The following is a 21,328-nucleotide window of genomic DNA, read 5'->3' on the forward strand; positions in this document are numbered from 1 at the left end:
ACTTGGAAATGGCTCTCCATGTGAGCGCCGAAACCGCATCCCTCTCTGGGCCTCCAGCTATGCCTCAGTCTGTTCAGGCTGCTATAAAAAGACAGCAGCACAGACTGCAGACAGCAGAAGGCTTTTTTCTCTCAATTCTGAGGGCTGAGAAGTCTAAGATCAAGGAGCTGGCAGGTTCATTGTCTGGTGAGGCCCAGTTTCTGGCTCATAGAGGATATCTTCTTGCAGGGTTCCCACATGGTGGAAGGGACAATTTCTCTCTCTGGGTCTTTTCTAGGGATATTGATCCCATTCATGAGGAGTCCATCTTCATGACTGCCTCACTTCCCAAAGGCCTCAGTCACATTGGTGATTAATTTCCAATATGGGAATTTGGAGAGAATTTAAAAAATCAGAGCTTAGCAAGCTACAACCCCCTTTTTCCCATCACACAGACCCAAGCACTTCCAAGCGTCCACGAGTTGTCTCCTGTTTTTCACCCCTAAGACCATCAAAAACACTTGGACAGGTCACTGGGCTCAGATACCTCCCTGAGAGCTCTTGTCCAGGGATTGTCACACTTCAATCCACTCCCAACCCCCAGAGATTTTCTATGGCCAGTGATAATAGAAAGGAAACAGCCATATCTTACTTAAAATGTCAAACGGGACCAACATTTATTGAGCACCTGCTGTATGCTAGATGCTATGCAACACATTACATATGCTCTCATATCATCTAACCTTTAGAAACTCCCCAAGGTATATATATCAACAGTTTCTGATCAGGGAAGATTTTGCTCCCCAGAGAATATTTGGCAATGTCTAGAGACATTTTTAAATGTCACAATTGGCAGAGAGAGAGAGCTGGGAGAGTAGGTACAGCTGTCCTCTAGTGTGTAGAGACCAGGGATGCTGTCAAACTGCCTACCATACACAGGACAGCCAAGAAGTACAGATATGCCTTGTTTAGTGATGGGAACATGTGGTGAAAAGCATGTCTTGAAGTGATTTTGTCATGGTGCAAACATCATCGAGTGAACTTACCCAAACCTAAATGGCACAGGTCAGTGTCTCTGTGTGGCCTCTTGCTGTCATCAAGAGACACAAACACAAGATGTGTGTGGCTGCCGCTGGCAGAACAGCATGCTATTTTATTCTAAACTTGTTTTTAATAAGTGAATCAATATGCTCTAAAACAATGGTCAAAAGTATGATAAATACCTGTACCTCTAAAGTACTTGTTTGTTACCAAGTTTCAAGTGTATTTATCTCTATGTGCTCAATTTTCATATGACTGACAGCACAGTAGGTTTGTTGGGATCAGTATCACTACGAATAATAATGTTACATTACACATCATTATGACATCACTAGGTGACAAGAATCTTTTGGCTCCATATCATCTTATGGGACACAATAGTGGTCCCATATACCTAGGCATATACACTATCTATAGTGTATATGTGGTCCATTGTTGACCCACATATTTTGTGGTGCATGACTGTAGCTAACCCAATTTGTCAGTCCTGCCTAGGCAGAGAAACCTAACTGCAACTTACAAATGCAAAAAGAATAATTGTAGTTCAAAACCACTAAGTAATGTCCTGAAAGCTCTCTGTCTAGGCAGAGCTCAGCTGCAGCCCACATCTGTCTGATCCCAGACTCTCAGCTGTTCTGATTACAAAATGCTCCTGTTGAGGAGCAACTGCCCTTTAGGCCATATCTATTCTGGAAAGAACAGATTCCATCGTTTCTCACTAAGCAGGCAAACATCAGCCTGAATTTGTGGGCCCTGGAGCCAGGCAGGGAGCAGCTGTTGAAGTGCAAACCTTTCCCACCAGGTGCTCGGGACAGCTACAAGCCCTGCCCCTTCCTGCCCCAAATTTGAAATCTCCTCTGAGCAATTAAGATAGACTCACATGAATGGGGCCTTATAAGTGCCAGTGGGGTATTGCTAAGAAGCCTGTGGTCATGGGGTCGTAGGCCTCAGGATGACCAGGGAAGCCTGCTTGAGTGAGGGGAGAGGTTAGAGCAGACCTTGCAGGGCCTGGTGGTGGGACTTCAGCTCTCAGGGCAGATGTTCAGGTCCCAAGGTCAGGGAGAAGCCAGCCTTGTTCTGGGGGCCTGGAGGTGGCCAGGGGCTACCCTCTGGCATTATCGTATCATGATAGCCCCATTCTCCCGTGGCTGTTTACTCTCTGATCTCTTATTTCATGGTCTTCCTTTTGCTCTGCTTACTCTTGTGACTTTCCCAACGACCATCTCATCAACCATCACCTTAAAAAATATTGAAAAGACCCTGTTCCTGTAAGCTGCTCTGGGAGAACACCCGTTCTTCCCACCATTGTGATCGTGCAGCCCCTGAAGCAGTGATTTGAAAGAATATAGAAGCAATGTGTGTGCGAGCTGAAGGTCCTGCCGCAGAGCTGGCTGGTTGAGCAGGATTCACTGGAAGATAATTCTGGGAGGTGCTAGAGAGCCTGGAGTGCCAAGCCGAAAGTGGGGTGCATCTCCAAAACTGGCTGGTTCTGGGATGGAGGGGAGGGGAAGAAGCTCTATCTGTCGCTGACAGCCCTTTAGAGAAGGGAGCTGCCAGGAGGGCCCCAGCATTCTGCTCCACAGCATCCACCAAAGTCTCCTGGTTCTTCTTAGTGCCCCAGACTCCCCAGCTACTAGAAGGGAGGGCAGTTCCGCACTCAGGCGGTGCTGCCCTTTATTCCAAGTGTCCTCACTGCTAATGGGGCACGGGGTCTGAACACATGGCGCACGCGCCTCTGTGCATGTGGCAGCAGGAGGAATTATCCCATGAATGTCAATGAATGGGCAGGGACAATGAGGTACAGTGAATGAGGAGTTGCAAGGGGGCCTTTCATGAGGACGCAATGACAAGCGAGCTCCCAGCCAGGGGGCCACTCACTACCCACATACAGAAAATCCCAGAGGGCTTTCCGCCTGATGGAACAGGGCTGCGCTGGGACTGAAGTCCCTCCAATTAGCGCTATTACTGGGCAGAGGACAGGAGGAGGAGGGGTGCTCGCTTCCTGGGGGATGCTCTAAGGCCAGGGCCAGTTCTTCCAAAGAAAGGCCTGAGAACGGGAGGGAAACCAGTCTTTCCTCTGATGGAACTTGCAGGGGCTGGGGGCAGGGCCTGAGCAAATCAGAGCACTTTCCTCTCCCCAGGATGTCAAAGGGCTGCGTCAATGCTTCTCTATCAGTCAGTGGCATTTCTGCTTCTTGGGACAGAATCTGAACCTGGAGAAGGAAATTGTGAGGTAACTGCAGCAGTAGCTGAGGCAATGAGCTACATACCTGCCATGTTTAAATTTTCTTCACAGCAACCCCCTAACATTTCTTCTTCCAATCCCTTTGAGCCTTCCTGGCTTCTCCTCTCGTTCCTTGTATATTTCAGCTGGGTATGTAGTGACATGGCAATCAGCATTTAGTCTTGGAGAAGCCCATAGATGGATAATGGATAAGGAACAGGCTATTAAAAAATGGGATAAGGGCTGGGGATGTGGCTCAAGCGGTAGCATGCTCGCCTGGCATGCGCCGGGCGCTGGGTTCGATCCTCAGCACCACAAAAAAATAAAATAAAGATGTTGTGTCCACCGAAAACTAACTAAATAAATAAATAAATATTAAAAATTCTCTCTTTCTCTTTAAAAATTAAAATAAAAAAATTAAAAATGGGATAAGATCGGCTAGGTGCAGTGGTGCAGGCCTGTAATCCAGCAACTTGGGAGGCTGAGGCAGGAGGATCTCAAGTTCAAATCCAGCCTCAGCAACTTGTCTAGGCCCTTCTAGTAGCTGGAGTCTGTTGCACTAAGGTTATTTCAAGAAATACTGGCCCTAAGCAAGACCCTGCCTCTAAGTATATTTAAAAAAAAAAAGGGATCAGATCAGTGCTATGAAAGTTTCAGGCCCCCTTTTGAGAAACATCAGACAAAAAAGCAAGGAAAACATGGGAAGTCTTCCCAGAGGAAGCAATATTGACCTGGACCTGGAGGAGCACATTTTATGGGCTGGAGGCTGACACCACGGGGGCAAGGTGTGAAAAATTCTTGGTTGAAGCCACAGCCCGAGCAAGGATATGGAATATGAAGGAAAGGAGAAGGACCAGAAAGAGCTGGGAAGAAGGGCAGGGAGGGTCCTGTGTGAACAGGGAGAAATAAAGAGAGGAGAGATGAGGAGAGCCATGTGGCAGGAAGTCCACTCATTCATTCTTTGGTCCATTCAATGGACACTTTACTGAGCTCCAACTCTGTGCCAGGTGCGTGCTAAATGATGCAAAGGTGCAGAAGTCCACGGAGCTCGAAGCTGATGGGCTATTTCCACACACGTCTGCTGCTCCGGCTTCCCTCCAGTACCAGAATTCCCAGACTCTGCACCAAGCCAGAGTTGGCAGTAGACGTGGATAGCCCCACTGGGAAGTAGCCAGGATGCTGACAAATCCTGGTGTTTTAGATCCTGTACCAGATTCTTGGCTCTGTGATGGTGGAGACAGAGAAAAGGGTGCTCTGAGGACATTTTCTGGGGTGCTGGGATTTTTCCAGTGCTTGACCCTTCTCCCTCCAACTCTTAGAGTAACCTCTGGATTGAAAATACCCAGTAAAGGCCCAGTTCTTGAGCCAGTGTTCTCTGGCTCGTCCTGTTAAAATGTATCCTGGCCTTATGTGCTTGCACTCACTCGATCCTGATGTCCAGTCTTGAGAGCATCTGGAAAAGTCACCTGCTCTTAAAATGAATCAAACAAAACAAACCTATCCCAGGATTATCTTATTTCTTGATAACCTGAAGGCCTCTTACGGATTTTCTTTCCTTCTTTTTGGAGGTGGTGGGGATGAGGCCGTGGGAAGGTGGCCACTAGCTGTATGGATTCCTCTTCCCATTGTGACATGTTCCAGTCCCCGAAAGCTGCCTTCATTTCTGCAGGCTGCGTGATTTCTTCCACCCATCTTAGGGTGCCCTCCACCCCACACTTCCTGGCTCCCAAGCCCAGAATCCCAGTCCTTAATGGCAGTTCAGCCCGGCGGCCAGTATGTGATGTCCACACAAAGGAATCGGATGTCCTTGCCCAGCAGCAGTGAGCTCATCGCCAGCAGTGCCCATGCAGACTCTGGGGCTTGCGCCCCTACTTTGGCTGTGCACCCTCATCTTCCTCTCCCTGCTCCCTCCCTCTTCAGTCACTCCATTTACATTACCCCCACTGACCTCATAGGCCTCTTCCCCCTGCCTCCCTACTCTCCACTCTCTGGGGCCTTGCAGTGAGGCTTCTGGGTGGCACAGGGGCAGTGCGGCTGGGGCCATGGGGTATGCACATTCCTCCCTCCTGCCCTCCCTACACAGTACTCTTTGTTTCCCTCCAGTGTCCCCGAGGAACCCAGATCACACCCTCTGAGAATCACACAGGGCCACTACATCTTTGTTTTTGATCCTATCACTCCAGGGAGCCTTTTAGTCAGGGGTCAAGGGTCAGGTCAAGGGGTCACTGGGGACTAATTTAATTTTCTTTTGAACAAATCCCAGCCTCTGGCCTAGGTAGGGCCACCACCTCATCCCAGATTTCCTGGGTCTTTTTCTCTTATTCGGTTCTGAAGTCTCACATTCCAGGAATTCCCACAGTCCCCAGCAAACAGTGGGTTGCCCAAGTTCTCTTCACAAAATGGTATTTGGAGTACAGAAAAACTCACACCCACAGGCACACCACTCCAGTGCCCCCCACACACCTTCACCCCAGCAGGTCCACAAGGAAGGTCTAACATGGGTCTGCACACTCCTGGACGCCCCAGCCCCGGCCAGACACTCAGAGGAGCATGCCACCAAGGCCTGGTGCTGACAGAGAAGTCTTCTCTGTCACATGCTGAGGTAGAGCCTGTCCTAGCTGTGCTGGGGCTCCCCAGGGTATTCCAAGGTACCCAAGGGTGGGATCAGGGATGAGAGGTTGACAAACCCCTGCTGTGTAGAGTGTTGTGGTGCTGTAGTTAGGGCAGGTAGTTCATAGAAACCGTGTAGCATAAGACAGAATGATTTTTTTATTAATTCATTTATTTTAATTAGGTATATAAAGCAGCAGAATGCATTTTGATTCATTGTACACAATTGCAGCACAACTTTTCATTTCTCTGGTTGTACCTGATGTAGCGTCACACCATATGTGCAGTCACACATGTACCTAGGGTAATGATGTCCCACTCCTTCCACCATCTTTCCTGCCCCCATGGACCCTCCCTCCTCTTTGCCCCATCAAATTTCCTCCATTTTCCCCATACCTCCCCTGTCCCCATTATGGATCAGCATCCATATATCGGAGAGAATATTTGGCCTTTGGCTTTTGGGGATTGGCTTATTTAGCTTAGCATGATATTCTCCAGCTCCATCTGTTTGTCTTCAAATGCCATAATTTTATTCTCTTTTAATGCTGAGTAATATTCCATTGTATATATGTAACACAGATTATTTATCCATTCATCTATTGGAGGACATCTAAGTTGGTTTCACAGTTTAGCTATTGTGAATTGAGCTGCTATAAACATTGATGTGGCTGTGTCCCTGTAATATGCTGTTTTTAAGTCCCTGGAGTATAGACCTAGGAGTGGGATAGCAGGGTCAAATGGTGGTTCCATTCCAAGTTTTCTAAGGAATCTCCATACTGCTTTGATTATCAAACACATATTTATCCATTCAGTCAATAAACAGATAAAGCCTTGGGCCAGGTACTGTGCTAAAGCTCATGGTTGGGTAAATCACAGTTTGATGGTCCTTCAGGAAAAAGATAGGAAGAAAGAGACTCTGGGTGGCAGTGTGATTAATGCTGACATGTGAATGAGCCCAGAAGCCTGCAGGGACACGGCGGCGAGGCCTCCAGCTGGAAGTGCTGTCTGAGTCCTCCTGGGCTTCAGGTGTGGGAGTAGCATAGAAAACCTGGGGAGAGGCGCAGGAGGAAATGGGGGATGTGCAGAGCTCTGGTCACCGAGAGGAGGGGCAGAGAGGGAGGGAAGCCTTAGTGTCATAGGCCCTGACGGTTCAGCCACCAAGTCCTGGTTGTGAAGGCCTTGAACTGGTTAGGAAACTTAGACTTTACTCTCTGAGCAACAGGGAATCCTTGGGAGAACTTGGAAAAGAGTGAAGAGCAGTCCCACGAATATCCCCAGAGAATATGATGGCAGTGGGGACTCGGCGGTGGGGGAGTTGGAGGGAAACAGTGGTTTTGAAGAAAATCCGTAATGAGACAGAATTTGGTCATGGGTCAGAGGTAGGGGTGAGGGCCTGGTCTCGGGGCTTCAGGCCTGGCTGGCATTCTTGGGGTCAGGATTCTGACTTGCTGCCTGGGAACCCAGGAGGAAGGGCACCTTGGGGGAAGAGGGGGGTGATGTTTAATCTTGGTTGTCAATTTGACTGGATTGAGAGACACCGAGAAAATTGGTAAAGCCTACTTCTGACTGTTTTTGAGGGTGTTTCCAGAGACAATTTGTGTGTGGATCAGCAAACTGGAAAGGCCCTCCCTGAATGAGACACACACACACACACACACACACACACACATACACACACACTGTTGGTTCTGTTCCTCTGAAGAACCCTGACTAATACAATTGGTTATGGCAAGAAAGAAAGAATGACGAATTCTGCCAGGCACGGTGGCATCCACCTACAATCCCAGCTTCTCAGGAGGCGGAGGCAGGAGGATGGCAAGTTTAAGGCTAGCCTCTGTGACTGAAGGAAACCCTGTCTGGGGAGGAAAAAAAAAACAAAAAACTAAACACAGCTGCGGCATAGCTCAGTGGTAGCGTGCTTGCCTAGCACATGCAAAGCCCTGGGTTCCAAACCTAGTTGTGCAAAAAAAAAAGAAAAAGAAATGGTGAATCCTGTTGTGGACATGCTGAGTTTGAGACAGGTTGGTGCCCCCACATGAAGAGCAGTTGGATGTTTGAATCAGGAGCTCAGGAGCTCAGGAGCAGGCTGTGAGTTGCAGACTCAGACCTGAAGATCAGCACCATGTGGAGGAGGGGAAACCACAGGAAGGGTTTCAGCAGAACAGGAGCAGGGGCAGAGTCCACGAAGGAACTCTGAAGAGCATCCACACTGAGGGGATGAGAAAGGTAAAGCAGACAGGGAAACAGAGGCCAGGGGGACCCGAGCTGTGTCATGAAGCCAGGAAACTTCCAAAATGGCTGGAGTGAAGAAAACAAAGGATTTGCTGGGATTGACGGGGAGGTCAAGTTGGATAACTAGAGATGCACCTCAACACAGGGTGGAGTTCCTCCCCAACAAGCCCATCATACGTTTACGATGTTGAAGGTCAAGAAGGCATTTAACGCTGGTGGTCTCCCTCTGCTATGGTGGCTGCCTGGGAGGTGTGGCCTCCTGCCACTGCCCAGCATCTCAGGAGAGTATTGGACTTCATGTAGCTAGGCTGGGAAAAGATCAAAATGCAAAAGGCAAACTATGGTTTTTACTAAATGTCCATTACTTTGCACCATCGTAAAGTCAAAAACTTGTAAATTGAGCCACAGTTAAGTCAAACCATTCTAAGTTGGGACCATCTAGATCGAAAAGATCTATTGGACTTCACAGCCCTGGAAACTAGTTCCAGTGAAAGATAGTGACAGAAGCCAGGCTGCTATGGATTGAAGAGGGGGTGGGACATGAGCAAGCAGCCATGTGAGTATATATAGCCTGTTCTCTCCAGAACCTTGGCCATGAACAGGAAAGACAGTTCCTGGAGGGGAAAATGGAGCTCAGAAGCTTGTGGGTTGCTTTTTTAGGTTTTGGATTTGGTTTTGGTTTTGCAGTGCTGGGGATTGAACCCAGGGCCTTGTCCTTGGCCAGGTAAGTGTTCTATCACTGAGCTGCATCGCCAGCCCCTCCTGTTGTTTGGAATGGGGGCGCTTGTACCTATTAACCAGAAAGCAAGAACTTGAAGAACTTCAAGGAAGAGAACACAAAATCCTTGGAGCAAACCCCCCGAGAAGGTTGGAGGTGATGGGAGTCCTCCCACGCTAGAAGGATTAGCCTGATAAGAAGACAGACTTCTGTTTCATGGTGACAGACACAAGGGAACCAGAAAGCGCTTCAGTGGCAGGTTTATGAGTTGAGGGAATGGGATGAAATTCCGCGCAGCCACTCTCCCTGTCCCTGAATTGCAAAGATGAAGCCATCTATCTGCAGGGAGAGAGGCAGCACAGTGGGTGAGGCCTACGGAATAGCAGACATTTGACACACAGGACTTGAGAAAGGCTAAAAGGAGCAGTGGAAGTATCTGCTAGCTAGGAGATCACAATGCTTTTCCATGCCCATCAGGATTTAGGGTCCAAGAGAATTTACTGTCTGGTTGATAGTGAACCAGACTAGGTGACTAAATCCTGCAATAACTACAGGAAGTCTACAAAGCCTGAGAAACCAGCCAGGGCTGGATCTGGAAGGGAGGAGGTGGACCCCAGAGGGGAGAAAGCTGCAGGAGTAAAGATTCTGAGGAGGGAAAGGGCACAGCCCCCGAGGGTGGTCAGAGACACCAGCCAGTCAGGGTCTAGAATCAGCCAGCCAGGAGGTCACACCAGATGTTCAATGCAACCTGATAGCAAGCGTCAGTGACCTTGTAAACTGTGTGCATTGGTTGGGAGGCAGGCATAGTTGGTATAGCTCAGAATCGTGGGAGATGAGGTTTGAAGAAAGACTGGGCTTCAATTGTATGGGACCTTAAGTGCCAAGCAAAATATGCCATTTTTTTTCTTTTCTTTTTTTTTTAATTAATTTTATTTTTTACAGAAATGGAGCACAACTTCTCATTTCTCTGGTTGTACATGATGTAGAGTCACACCATACCCATACAGAGGGATAGTAATGTCCATCTCCTTCCACCATCTTTCCCCCTAAATTTGTCATTTTCTAACATGACTTTGCACACCTTTAAGGGCAGACTCTGCTTGCTGCCATATCTTCAGGGCTCTGATGGTGACTGTGCAAAGTAAGATATTCAATGAATACTTGGGATATTTTATCAATGCACAGATGCTCCCAGAAATTCACCCCTCCAGTGACAGATTTCTCTACCATCAGAACTACCGCTGGCATAGGTCCTGGGAGGTGGCAACTGAGAGGTGGGGTACCCGCCCATCAATCCAAGCCACAACCCCAGCTGCCATCTTTCCTGCCCCATGACGAGGGTACATGTGGGGAAGGAGGAACTCTGGCCTGTGAGTCAGAAGTCCTGGGTTCCAGAATCAGCTCTGCCAACTGTGGCCCCCTCTCAGATGGAGCTTTTAATACTTGCCCAGGGTTATCATGAGGAAAGATGAGCTGAGGGCCCAGTGTGAAGGCACGTGGAGTTACAGCAGAGTCACTGTAGGTAAAGCACCTGGCCAAAGGCCCATTTAGCTGGAGCTCCTGACGACCCAGTTGCTTCCTGGCTTCTTGAGTTGAAAGAGGGCTAAGAGGTTGTGGGGAGGGACCAGGGGCCAGGAGACACCCCACCTTCCTCCTAGATCTGTACCCCTGGCCTAGACCACATGGGAGAAATATGGCTGATCCAGGATACACATGGTGAAGTGACCTTACATCCCAGCTTGTGCCTGTTGTCCTAGTGTAATTAACACTAGCACCCCTTTCACTCTTAAAAGACATCTAGAAGGAAGGAAGGAAGGAAGGAAGGAAGGAAGGAAGGAAGGAAGGAAGGAAGGAGGGAGGGAGGGAGGGAGGGAGGGAGGGAGGGAGGGAGGGAGGACAGCTGGATTGTATCATAANCCTAGGTCATTTTCAGAGTTAGGAGTCTGAGCTGTCCCCTCTTCCAGGGCTTCCCCAACTCCAGTCTCTTTCTGAGTTCTACAATCTCAGGCACCAGCCCCCTGCCCCGCCACACACACACACACACACACACACACACACACACAGGACCCACTCGGTGGGTGTGAACAGGGAGCCATGTTGGGGCGAGGTGAAGGCAAAGAGGAGAAGCAGAGCCTCGTTGAGACCCAGCTTGAATCCTGCTCCAGACTCTCTCCCACACCGTCCACCTGCTCCAGTTCTCCCCATTCCCTACCCTAAGCCAAGCCCTCCCTGGGGTCTTGTAGGCCACAGAGGACTTTTGCTCCTTTCTGCCTCTGTCCCTTGTCACACTCTAGCACCAGCCAAGCTTAAGAGCTCCAATTGATTATAGAAAGTCATCACCTGGCCACAGCTGGCATTGACACTGGGAGTCCCAGGTGACTGGCATGCAGATGGGTCCTTGGCTTCATCTCCCGTCTGATCTGAGTATTTTTAAATCAGAGCCTGTCAGCATGGCATGATATCCCACCCGCCCTTCTTCCTCCCTGCTCCACTGTTAAAGAAAGTGGGAAGCACCAGGGAGGGAGCCAGGGGCCATGTTCGCAGCCCCCACTCTGCTCCTGCTTGCTGTGTGGCCTCCAACAAGTCCCCGGACCCTCTTTGGGTCTGTGGCCTCTAATGGAGGAGTGGTGAGCATCACAGGACTTAGAAGCTTTTCTCACTTCTGTCATTCTGTGACGGGGGGCCAAGTTCTCCTGCTGCAGACGGCCTGAGACTCCTGACCGTGCTGGCAGGGTGGGCTTCAGGCACCTGTCATGCAAGGGGGTGGTTGCCCCTGTGATGCCACGGAAGGGGTCCCAGCGCCCTCTCTGTTTTCAAGGGTACCATTAGCGAGGGGGTCCCTTACTCCTTCCCTGCCTCTGACTCTTGGGTGAAATGGAATGTGACTTAGCTCTCACCTGGAGTATTTTCCTCTGTCCCAGGAGCCTGGGCTGGAGTGCAGAGGATCGTCATGTGGACCTGTGTACGGGTGAATGAAGGGTCAGAATTTTAGAGAGGGGGAGCCATAAAAGCATTCCTCGGAGTCAGAGAACTTGAAGGGAACTTGAGACATCTCCTGTCCAGGTGGAGACGCTGTGTTGTCTGATTTGTCAAATGCCACCCAGCTCCCAACTTTGGTACCTGGACAAGGGATGTCACAGAAATAACAGCATGTCACCTCCCCCCACCCCAAAGCAATGGCCATCATTGCCAGTTTTTTCAAAGATCTTTCCCAACTGAACCTGAACTTGGCCTCAGAATAATTTAGGAAGTCACAAAGTTGGTAAATAGGCAAAACCTGTGTTCAATCCCTGTCCAAGACCCGTTAGTTGTGATGCTCATTTACCCGGGTTCACAGCTGGATCATCTTCAGGGACGTGCAGCAGGACCCTGGACATTCTGGCCTCCAGGGTCCTAATTAGACCCGGGTTCCTTATCTGTCCAGGTGAGAGGGGAAGAAGTCCAGCCAGACACCCAGCCCTCCTCTGGAGATCTCACCTACTCCCTCATTTAGATCCCAGTCACGGCTCTTTAGAAGTGGCTCCCTTCATCCGCAGGGGTACCGAGTCATGAATGTGGAGCCTGCCTTCTGCTCTCTCATGGGGAGCAGCGGCAGCAGCAGGTTGAATTTGCATGAGCTTTGCATGCAACTGGGGATTTATTTTTGGAAGGGGGAAGGGCAGGTCAGGATTGGTGGGTAATCTTATTCCTGCGGAGAACTGTCAATCAATGCTGCCAAGACACAAGCTGCCCACCGGAATGGAGGGAGGCTCCGCCAGCCACTGAAGGCTGAGCGCTGGGGGGACCTGCACACAAAAGGCTGCCACAGAGTAGCTTTTGATTCCTCCAGAGCAGTGGGAAGCAGAATTGCTTCCGATTGTTTGCTGGATGGAATGACTCAGCCTGCCAGCGATTGCCCTTTCACTTTCCGCCTTTCCTGGGAATCCAAGTGCACTTAATTGAGAGCTGCGTGGGCCCCTGCTCCCGGCCCACCAGCAACCTGCTCCCTCTTAGCACCTCAGCACCCCTCAGCCTCTCCTCATGCTGCCCACACCCCTCCGCCCCCTTCCTCCTCCATTCTTGCCTCTTTTTCATTCACTCAGAAAATACTTATTCAGTTTTGCACACGGAGCCCTCCCGGCCGATGAGGTTTGCAGGCTGGGCTGAGATGATTAACTAGCTCAAAGGCTCACCCTGCCCCAGCCGTGGCCCTTCGACCCCCGCCTCCCCCATCCAGAGCAGCAAATAGGAGGAGGGGTCAAGGACAAGAAACACAAACACTGGGAGGAATGCCAGATAGGAAAGCTGAGCCAGGCCAGTGTGTGCTGAGGCGGGGAGTCATAAAAGGGGACTCAATTAGCCCGGGGCACGTGCCCCATTTAGCCATAGAGAAACCTCTGCTGGGGAGCTGGCTGGGGCCCACTGCCTTCCAGGGCACATGGACCCACAGGATAATCATCTCTCATTGGAGCAGCACTGTGATCCCTGCAGGACAGTATCCCATTTGTATCAGACGCACACACACACAGACACACACAGACACACACACACACTCTTCCTACACACCTCCACTCCCACTCGTGACCCAGGTACAACAAGTAACACCACCTTCTCCCTCTTCCCCATCTGGGAATAGAACCCAGTTCTCCTTTTCTGTTAGCAACTAGAAAGTGTGCTTATTGTGAACTTGGAACTTGAGCTGAGACCTGGGCAAGTCCCTTTCTGCTCTTGGCCTCAGTGCAACCTCTATGTCATGGAGGAGTTGATCGGGCAAAGTATGGAGGTCCTGCCTGATCCCTGTGTAATGCAATACATGACTGGAGAGATGCTGCCCTCCGTGTCCAGGCGGCTGCTGAGCAGGGAGCCCTCAAGTGGGTCACCCTAGCAGGCCAGCCTCTCTGCAGGGCCCAACTCCTTCACCCCACCCAGGCAGGGCCATAAATTCCTCCCACTACCCTGCCAATGGCCCCACTTGGGAGTAACAACAGCCACTTGCTCCTCCCTTTTCCCAGGTGATGTGGTGAAGTGGGATGTGGGGGCTCCCTTCTCAATCCCGCTGTCTTCCTGTGATATCTTGGTGAATAAGGGTCTGAGATTCTAGCTCTCCTGCGAGGGTCTTTAATTTAAGGGAGGGACCTTTAAAAACTAGACAGCTTCCAAGACCCCAGCAAGTCTTAGAACAACTCCACACATATGCAAAAGTAATCTATACAGGAGAGTTTGGTCAGCACTTGGGAAGATCCGAGCAAGGAGAGTAGAAGCACTTGGTACCACACCCAGGCCGGAGCATCGAGCTCCACAACGGTCCACACAGGAGATCCACAGATGAGAAGAGGTTGAGTAAGGCAATCCAGGTGGTAGGATACGTACAACATAAGACCATTTGCATAAAATTTTTTAAAAAAGGCAGTATTCATAGAGAGTATGTTAAAATATGTTTATGTTACAAAAATGTTCCCACCAAATTCAGGAAGGATGTGCAGGGGTGGGGAGAAGTGAGTTTGGTGGGGGGAGGGGGGAGGACCAGGGAATGGGGATTTCAACTCAGGTATTTTATTTCTGAAATCAATGTCACAACATTTTAGCAATGTCAGTTCTGCACTGAGTGCTTGGGTTATTTTATTTTATTTTTTTAAGTATTTAAAATAAAAATTAAACACAAGCCCCTGGGCCCTGCTCACCTGCCAGGCAGCTCCCCAGTCTGACCCTGGGGGACCCCCACTGAGGGTGGTCTCAAACTTGCCCACTTCTTAGAACACAAAGGTATGCCCTCAGTGCTCATACCTCCTACACTAACACTCCTGGACCAGCTGCCCAGATACCAACCTTTGCTGCCATCTCTAGTCCCCAAAGGGAAGCAGAAGCCATCAAAGTTGTCAGTAATCCAAGACCAAGTTCTCTGTCCCTCCCAAAGTTTATGTGGGGTTCCCCATAGAAAGACATATTCATGTCTAAATGGGGCCAATCAAGGTGCGGATGTCAGGAGCCAAGGGACCCTCAGTAGTCATAGCTGGAATGTTGGAAGGGTGCATTTTTCTGAGGGGGGGGGGAGTCTAGTGTTCTCATTAAATTCTCAAAAAGTCTCAAAAACACAAAAGCTGAGATGAATCCCGCCATGTGTTGTGGTTGGAAATTGAGCCCAGAGAAGACTTGAGGCTCTGCACCCATCTCAAGCTGCCCACTGCAAAGTTCAGAAGGTCATGGGACAAGTGGCCCAGTGGCACTGGGACTTGTGGTCAGACTGGCACAGTGATGGGACTTCCGCCCTGTGTGCTTCGCAGACAAACCGAGTGTGTCAGAACTGGCCCAGGAAGGGTAAGAAAGAATAGCACTGACCAGCAAGCACCACAGGGTTTTCTAAGTTCTGTCTGTCTTTCAGGTTCATAATGGAGTCATGTGGCAGGGGAGCATGCCTACCTCCATATTACAAGTGGGGAAACCGAGGCACAGAGAGGTGGAGTCACCTGATCCCAGTCACACCAAATCAGCAACAGAACTGAGGTTTCTAGTTCAAGTTTCTGTTCCCCTAAAACCAGGTTTCGTGACCTCAGAACTATTGACAGTTTGGGTCAGGTGGTTCTTTGTTATGGGCTGTGCATGCAGCTAACCACTGTAGGATTTCAGGAACCACTGGCCATGCTCACTGGGTGCCAGTAGACCCTGGTCACAGAAGTCAGAAGTGCTTTGTCAGGCCAGGCGCGGTGGTGCACACCTGCAATCACAACGACTCAGAGGCTGAGGTGGGAAAATGTCAAGTTCAAGGCCAGCCAGGGCAACTTGGTGAGACCCTGTCCTAAAATAAAAAGCACTGGGGATGTGGCTCAGTGGTAGAGTATCGGGGAGCCACAGAGCTCCGTGAGGCCTTGGGTCACCCCTACTACCACACACACATACACACAAGGTGTTTTATTCCAATATTGCCAAACCACCCCCGCCGGAGCTTCACTGCCTGTGCCTTCCCTGGGCCTTCACAGTTGTTATCCCCTCTAAGGGGACCATGTTACAAAAACTCCTATTCGGCTGGCTCTTCTTGATTGCTATTTTCCCGAGGTTTCCCTGGCTACCCCTCTAACATAGTAGATGCACACCTACACTTACATGTGCACATTTGCAAATGCACACACAGGTACACACAGAGACATGCACACACAGGAAGAGACATGGATACATATACATGCATGCCCACACACATGCACTCTTGTGAATATAGACATGTACACACATACACATGTGCACAGACACGTGTGCACACATGTACACATACACACACACACACACACACACACTCTTCTCTCCCATATTTTTAGCTTTTTATTTCTCCTTTCCACATCTCTTCCTTCTTCCACCCCAGTACCCACTGGCCCCTCTGCATTTTGCACAGTAATTGGCCCATTGTGAGATTCTGAGTGATTTTTTTTCTTTTCTTTTTGGTATCAGGGATTGAACCCAGGGGTGCTTAACCACTGAGCCAAATCCTGGCCCTTTTTAATATTTTATTATTTAGAGACATGGTCTTGCTGAGTTGCTCGGGGCCTTAATGCATTGCTAAGGCTGGTTTTGAACTTGTGATCCTCCTGCCTCAGCCTCCCAAACTGCTGGGATTCCAAACATGTACACAGCTCTGAGTGAATTTTTGTTGAATTGACCAAATGAACCCTCACACCACAGTCCCAAGGGCTCCGCCCTAGAAGCAGGCTACTGGGCATGGTAATTGCAGAGGAGTCCACAGCTGGGTGGGTTAGGGAAGGGGGGGGTGCACACTGAGTGTGGTGCATCTGGGTGGGACCTCATGTCCTACTGCTCCCTGCAGTAGGCAGCAGGGAGGCCCAGGGTGTGGCTGTGAGCACCTGATGAGAAGCCAGGCAGCCTTTCCCCCTGCTGAGGACAGACAGGCCAGGAGAGGCAGGCAGGCAGGGAGTGCCTCACCTCTGTAAGAAGAAGGGAGCAGGAGGAGGGTGGCTGGAGGCTGAGCACCCTGAGCTTGGAGAGTGACCTCTCTCCTCTCCTCAGCTGGAAGCCTGGATCTGGTGTGGCTCAGGGCACAGCTGCTTCACCCCATGGGAAAGGAAGCCATTGGCTGGGGAAGCCAGGATGAGTGATGTCCTTTCTCTGTGAATCCTTTTTTAACTCCATGGCTCCCCTTCCACGTTCCGGAAGTAGGTAATCAAAGAAATGTGTCCCACTGGCTGGAGCCCCGGGTTCCTCTGGGAAGGAGGGTGCAGGGTGGAGTGGGAGGGAAAGCCAAATTACCCCACTTGTGTTCCCACCTAAATGTGTGGGAGCGGCTCAGAAGCAGGGCTTCCCAGGATTCCAGGCCGTTTCCTGTCCTTGGGGAGCTGTGGCTGCTCCGTGCAGCCTGGGCTGGGGGAAGGGTGTGAAGCGGCTGGAGTGAGGTTCTGAATTCCCTGGGGCTGGATTGAGAAGTACAGCCCTGGAGGTCTTCCTCCAACAGCTGCTTTGGGTTCCTCTTCTTCTTTGTTCTTCTCTTCAGACCGGAAGTGGGCTCTGAGCTGGATTCCTCTGTGAAGTCCCTGAGAGCTCAAGTAGAAGAGGGGGTTCAGCCGCACTCAGTGTGAGGTTCTCCTCTCTGCCCTCTTCCCCCTTTCCAAATCTCCAAGTGATTGCTGCGTTTACCCCTGGCCAAGGGGGATTTTTCCCCCCAGAGATTAAAATGTGCACCTTCAGATTCTTGTCCTTACAGAGGTGGGTGGTGAGAGGATTTGGGTTTAGGAATGAGGCGTGACTGCACCCAAGTTTTCCCTGATGTTTTCTTCAACTTGACAGGGGAACAAGTCTAGGTACTTAGGGGTGATTAGCTTAGCCTCAGGTGGATCCTAGAGTAACTGGAACCCCACAGTAACTCTGCATGCCAGCACATGGGGCTTGCTGGCAGGGTACCTGGGCTGGGACAGGAACTGTCTCTCGGGGACCATCCTTCAGCCACTCCTGTCCTTTGCTTCTGACATCATCATCTTTCTGATCCTGAGCACGCAGCACAGAGTCCGTGCACCTCAAGCCACCTGGGTGCTGCTCGGGTGGATGGAGCTCAAGTCACCTAAGATCTGATTGGCATTTGTCCACAGAGGAAATGAAGCTTTGGCTGGAGGCAGCAGAATGTGATTTCTGCTATAGGCATGCTCTCCCCCAATCCTGGGGACTCTCTTTGCTCTTTAGGATGGGAACCCAAACATCTTTGAGCCTACTGTCATGCGATGGCTGGCAAATGAGGTACTTGGGTGCAGGTTCAAATCCCGTGTTGGTCACTGGTCAGCTGAGCCACTGGGGCTGTGACATGGCACCTCTCTGAGTTGGCACCTCACCTTCTCATTTTTGTTCTAAGATCTCTAAGGTCTTTGTTGTCACAGAGCTCAGAGTCTGATGAAGACGTGCACAAGCAGCTGGGTTTTAGAATAAGAGTATTATAGGTTAAGTATGTATTGCACAGGAAATAAATAGGTTGGTATGACAGAAAGCAGGGGAGGAGCCCGACCTTTTCACAGGTAACTAGAGAAAAACACCTTCCTTCCGGAGGCGAGGCTCGAGCTGAGAGCTGAAGGATGGGAAAGGGCCATCTGATCTGCCAGAAGAGCAAAGAGAGAGTTCTAGGCCAGAACAACAGCAGGCGCCCAAGCTCTAGGTGGGAAGAGGTGTGTTCAACCACCAGGAGGTGAGGGGGTTATGACCGTGGAGGAAAGGCTGGTGTGAGATCAGGTGGGAATAGCAGGAGGAACCAGGGCTTCCCTGGCTTGCAGGGTGTGGGGAGGAATCTGTGTTTTACTCTGAGAACTTGGGAAGACTGGAAGGGTTTTCATAAGGAAGTACAATGGCCTTCACACTCCAGAGGAGTGTGTCAAACAGACAGGAAAGACATTTGGAGGCTGTTTCAAGGTCCAGTTGAGAAGAGATGGAGGTAAGAAGAGCAGAGCCACAGATTCATTTAGTTTTGGGGGGGCAGGGCAGGTACTGGGGATTGAACACAGGGACACTTAACCGCTGAGCCACATCCCCAGCCCCCAGCCCCGCCCCTCTTTTTTAAAATTTTTATTTTGAGACAGGATCTGGCAAAGTTGCTGAGGCTGGCCTTGAAGTTGTGATCCTCCTGCCTCAGCCTTCAAAGTCACTGGGATTACAAGCAAGTGCTACCATGCCTGGCTCATTTAGCATTTTTGCTTTTTTACCCCGTCTGTGTTGCAGGCTTCTGGAAAACTTATCTTTCTGTTTATCACGCACACATCCCAGCCATAAGCACATACCCTGTGCCACACTTTGCACTTCGCTCCTGTTAGTGTTTTGTCTTTGTACTGGATGTGTTTAAGAGTTCAGATTTCCATTTTATAACGAAGAAAGCTCAGAGAGGTTGATTTTGTCTTGTTTCTGGGTTGTTGTTTTGTTTTGTTTTGTTTTGGTAGTGGGGATTGAAGCCAGGGGTGCTTAACCACCAAGCCACATCCCCAGCTCTTTTTTTTTTTAGTTTTAGATGGACACAATATCTCTATTTTATTCATTTATTTTTTATGTGGTGCTGAGGATCAAACCCTGTGCCTCACATATGCTAGGCAAGCACGCTGCCAGTGAGCTACAACCCCAGTCCCATCTCTTTATTTTTTATTTTGATGCAGGGACTCACTAAGTTGCTTAGGGCCTAGTTAAATTGCTGAGGCTGGTCATGAACTTGTGATCCTCCTGCCTCAGCCTCCCAAGTTGCTGGATTTACTAGCATGCCCCACTGTGCTTGGCTCAGAGAAGCCAACAGCCAGGCCTCTGAGACTATGTATGAAGTGCTCATAAGTGTTTCTTGGGTGACGAAAAGTAAGAAGCCAGTTGCCCAAGTGGTACGATGCATACAGTCGCTTCCCTGTGTGGGCTGCAATAGAAGAGTTGGCCCTGGAGTTCTGAGCTGAGCTACAGAAGAATGACCTAGGGGGAAAAAATCACATCTTTGAGTGTCAACTGTCAGGTCACTGGAAGAACTCTGTGCTCCCAGGAAGCTCAGTGGGAGAATGGGAGGCAGGGAAGTTGCTTTTTGGAAAATAAAACTGGTTCTAGAAAAAGCAGTGTGGATACTGAGGACAGCACAGGGATGAGAGATGGGGTGGGAAGGCTGATCACACAGACAACAGAGACCATGAAAATGCCTGCCGCTGCAGAGTGCCTATGACCTACTCAGCGTTCAATAAATGTCACAGAACGCTCATCGATTCAGGGTATTTCATGAATTTTTCCCAGTGATCCTATGAATCTAAGAGGCTGTCAAGTTAACAAAAGCTCTTCAGGTAAGAACATGCCTCGAACTCACATGATGAAGTTTGGTTGTGTTGTGCTATTGCTCCTGGAATTTGGAAGATCCTTACTCCTAACACAGCCTCTATGTTCTCTGGGAAACAACCCAAGTCTGGACCCAGGCGGTAATGCTCAGTCTGAGCCTCTGACTCTTTCAGCCCGGCACACGCAACTCCCCGTGGCCACCCAGGGCTGCTTTGGCTCCTTTGAGATGGACAGGAAAATTTAGAGCACCTCCGGTTTTATTAAGCGGGGGGGGGGGGGGTTGTTTTCCCTTGATCAGCTCACACTGATGCTCACACTGCCTTCCCTAGCCTTGACAATCACGTGATTGTGCTTAGAGATTCGTCAACCTGCACATGGGAGGCACTGACATCCCAATTCATTCCTCTGGTCCAGTGACTGACAAGGTTGCTGTGAATGTTGAAGCACTGACTGTAAGAGGTGGCCCTCGATGGGGCATGATGGCACACACCTGCCATCCCAACTACTCTGGAAGCTAAGGCAGGAGAATCTCAAGTTTAAGGCCAACCTGGGCAACTTAGGGAGACACCATCTCACAGTAAAATAAGAAGGGCTGGGGTGTAGCTCGGTGATAGAGCCCTTGCCTAGTATGTGCAAAGCGCTGGGTTCATCCCTAGCCCCCCAAAAGTAAAAGAATAAATTAATTAAGAGAGAGAGAGAGAGAGAGGCCCTCTGACTTTTCTGAAAGCTTTTATGTTTTAGAATGAGTTTGCAAAACTGCAGGTGCAAAATGGTAGGTAGTTTACCTCCCTGTCGTGGCTGGCCTTGGTGTGACTGGGAGTCCAGTTCAAGTCTGTCACATGCTTCTCAACCTTCAAGGCCACCGTCTCTTTCCCTCTTTCTCTCATGGACCCTCTGCACCACTTGAGGTGGCTTTTCTTCTATCCCACCACCAAATCTGCTCTTGTTAGGTCACCAGTGAGCTCCACCCGACCACATCCATTGACCAACACTCAGCTGGCATCTCACTTAGTCACCCAGCCGGTGACACCATCCTTGTGGGAAATTCCTTCCTTCATCCTGCCTCAGGTGTCCTCCTGCCCACCAGGGCTCCTCAGTGCTCTCCCTCCGTCCTCTCTCACTTCCTGACCTCTAGGAGCTCCAGTCAGTCCTCGGACTCCTCCTGTCTTTCTGCAGCGGCTCCAACACCTGCCCTCTTCTGCCTGTGGCTCCAACTCCTCCCTCACTTCCTCCTCGCTTCCTCCCTCGCTTCCTCCCTCGCTTCCTCCCTCACTTCCTCC

The 21,328-nt window shown here is 50.1% G+C and overlaps 1 protein-coding gene and 1 long non-coding RNA gene across 3 annotated transcripts in view; one reads left to right on the forward strand and one right to left on the reverse strand.

The window, feature by feature from the left end:
• Nucleotides 1-21,328, forward strand: part of Lzts1 (leucine zipper tumor suppressor 1) — a 50,803-nt gene that overhangs the window by 19,008 nt on the left and 10,467 nt on the right. The window lies entirely within an intron of this gene.
• On the reverse strand, nucleotides 6,532-13,560 carry LOC107153949. Of its 2 annotated transcripts, XR_001504987.2 has the most exons (4): nucleotides 12,130-13,560; nucleotides 11,702-11,762; nucleotides 8,264-8,394; nucleotides 6,532-7,710 (listed from the first exon to the last, which is right to left on the reverse strand). It is a non-coding gene; the product is annotated as an uncharacterized LOC107153949 (long non-coding RNA). The 2 variants fall into 2 exon arrangements; XR_007347032.1 differs by lacking the exon at nucleotides 6,532-7,710 and having other exon boundaries at nucleotides 7,763-8,394.

Source organism: Marmota marmota, unplaced genomic scaffold, assembly GCF_001458135.2.
Source record: "Marmota marmota marmota unplaced genomic scaffold, marMar, whole genome shotgun sequence".
Lineage (NCBI taxonomy): Eukaryota > Metazoa > Chordata > Mammalia > Rodentia > Sciuridae > Marmota > Marmota marmota.